Source organism: Anoplopoma fimbria, unplaced genomic scaffold (genome assembly GCF_027596085.1).
Source record: "Anoplopoma fimbria isolate UVic2021 breed Golden Eagle Sablefish unplaced genomic scaffold, Afim_UVic_2022 Un_contig_8256_pilon_pilon, whole genome shotgun sequence".
Taxonomy (NCBI): Eukaryota; Metazoa; Chordata; class Actinopteri; order Perciformes; family Anoplopomatidae; genus Anoplopoma; species Anoplopoma fimbria.
Window position 1 is genome coordinate 1 of NW_026553083.1, and position 2,902 is coordinate 2,902.

Genomic DNA, 2,902 nt, shown 5'->3' on the forward strand with positions numbered 1-2,902 from the left:
AATCCTGGTTAGTTTCTTTTCCTCCGCTTAGTAATATGCTTAAATTCAGCGGGTTGTCTCGCTGATCTGAGGTCGTAGTCGAATGTGTGTTCGTTTCCCTGGAGGAGGAGACGACGGTGTGGCTGGGAAAGCGACCGGAGGCTCACTGCCTCATCATCGGGTACCCTGCCGCGGATGAGGAGGGTCCCCAGCCGTAACTCCGCCAGGCCCCCAGAGGCAACCCCCTCAGTCCCCCAACTAGAGCGGCACTGTCGAACTTACGCACGCGTAGCGCGGTCAGCACGGAGACGAGTAGTCCACTGCAGCCGCGCCGCACATGCGGGCTCGACGGGCGCCCCACTGGCCCTGTGAGGGGGGGTCGGCGAAGGAGGGAAAAAGGGAAAAGAGCCAACGGGGAGGAAGGCGAGCCCGACAAGGGGCCCACGCACCGCGGGGCATCCCAAAGTCTGCACTTAGGGGACGAAGGCCGGAGCCTGCGACGCCCAGCCGCGGAGACGCGAACGCCTCCGATTGATGGCAAAGCGACCCTCAGACAGGCGTAGCCCCGGGAGGAACCCGGGGCCGCAAGGTGCGTTCGAAGTGTCGATGATCAATGTGTCCTGCAATTCACATTAGTTCTCGCAGCTAGCTGCGTTCTTCATCGACGCACGAGCCGAGTGATCCACCGCTAAGAGTTGTCAAAGTTTTTTTGATTTTTGGTTGTAGGCCATGGTTCGCTGACAAAAGGGTTTCAAAGAGGGTATAACGACCTCCGGGCGCTCACCCCCACCACCACAGACCCCGAGAGGGCCAGGGCAGACAAAGGAGGAGAGACATTGAATTTCTCCTCCTCCCTCCGATGGAGGGAGGAAAGCTGGGCTGGGCACCCGGAGGCGCACGGAGGACGGCCCGGGCTCGGCCGCCGCACCGCACTTGGTTTTGGTTCCGAGTGGCGAGCAGTCCGCTGGCACCGGAGGAACGACCCCAGGGACTTCCTACCCCTGCCGGCGTGCCCTACGTCGTTTGGCGGGGGAGGAAGAGAGAAGGGGTAACGCACGCCCGGCTGGGACCAGCTCAGACTAGTGGCATGAACACGGACGGCCGCCGCAACGACCAAGAGGACAGCCGCCAGCCCAGCCAAGGCGCCGCCCTCACATCAGTGAGGCCGGCGGACACGTGACGGACGACGAGAAGCCACGGACGACAGCGGCCGCACGCGACGCCTCGGCCGGGCTGAAGGAATACACCCCCAGCCCGGCCTCAGCCCGGAGACATTTCACTCTGCACAGCCCACGCGGACCGGCAAAATCGGTAATGATCCTTCCGCAGGTTCACCTACGGAAACCTTGTTATGACTTTTACTTCCTCTAGATAGTCAAGTTTGATCGTCTTCTCAGCACTCCACCAGGGCCGTGACCGACTCCGGCAGGACCAATCCGAGGACCTCACCAAACCATCCAATCGGTAGTAGCGACGGGCGGTGTGTACAAAGGGCAGGGACTTAATCAACGCGAGCTTATGACCCGCTTACTGGGAATTCTCGCTCATGGGAAATAATTGCAATCCTCAATCCCTATCGTTTGGCGGGGTTCAGCGGTTACCCACGCTCGGCTAAGGGTAGACACGCCGATCCACTCAGTGTGGCGCGTGCAGCCTCGGACATCTAAGGGCATCACAGACCTGTTATTGCTCATCTCGGTGGCTGAACGCCACTGTCCCTCTAAGAAGTTGGACGCCGACGCACGGGCCGCGAATTAGTTAGCATGCCGGAGTCTCGTTCGTTATCGGAATTAACCAGACAAATCGCTCCACCAACTAAGAACGGCCATGCACCACCACCCACAGAATCGAGAAAGAGCTATCAATCTGTCAATCCTTTCCGTGTCCGGGCCGGTGAGGTTTCCGCGGTGTTGAGTCAAATTGTCGCAGGCTCCACTCCTGGTGGTGCCCTTCCGTCAATTCCTTTAAGTTTCAGCTTTGCAACCATACTCCCCCCGAACCCAAAGACTTTGGTTTCCTGACGCTGCCCGGCGGGTCATGGGAATAACGCCGCGTGGATCGCTAGTTGGCATCGCTTATGGTCGGAACCACGACGGTATCTGATCGCCTTCGAACCTCCGACTTTCGTTCTTGATTAATGAAAACATTCTTGGCAAATGCTTTCGCTTTCGTCCGCCTTGCGCCGGTCCAAGAATTTCACTCTCAGCGGCACAATACGAATGCCCTCGGCCGTCCCTCTTAATCATGGCCTCAGTTCAGAAAGAAAACCTACAAAATAACTGGAGTCCTATTCCATTATTCTAGCTGCGGTATTCAGGCGACCGGGCCTGCTTTGAACACTCTAATTTTTCAAAGTAAACGCTTCCGGACCCGCGGGACACTCAGTTAAAGAGCATCAGGGGGCGCGAGAGGCAGGGGGCTGGGACAGACGGTGGCTCGCTGCATGCGGACCGTCAGCTCGATCCTTAGATCTAACTACGAAAGCTTTTTACTGCAGCAACTTTAAGATGCAGCTATTGGAGCTGGAATTGCTGTGACTGCTGGCACCAGACTTGCTCTCCAATTGATCCTCGCTAAAGGATTTAAAGTGTACTCATTCCAATTACAGGGCCTCGAAAGAGTCCCGTATTGTTATTTTTCGCTCACTACCTCCTCGAGTCGGGAGTGGGCAATCGCGTGCCTGCTGCCTTCCTTGGATGTGGTAGCCGTTTTCAGGCTCCTCTCCGGAATCGAACCCTGATTCCCCGCTACTCGTGGTCACCATGGTAGGTACAGAAAGTACCATCGAAAGTTGATAGGGCAGACATTGAATGAGACGCATATCCCACCAGGCCAGCGATCGGCTCGAGGTTATCTAGAGTCACCAGCGGCCAGGGCTCCCGAGAACCCATGGGTTTTGGGTCTGATAAATACCGCATCCCCG

General features: G+C 57.5%; 1 non-coding gene across 1 annotated transcript; it reads right to left on the minus strand.

Moving 5' to 3' along the window:
- Positions 1-522: 522 nt before the first annotated feature.
- LOC129116301 (5.8S ribosomal RNA) lies at positions 523-676 on the minus strand. The gene has a single exon (XR_008533484.1). It is a non-coding gene; the product is annotated as a 5.8S ribosomal RNA (ribosomal RNA).
- Between the last annotated feature and the right edge of the window lie 2,226 nt (positions 677-2,902).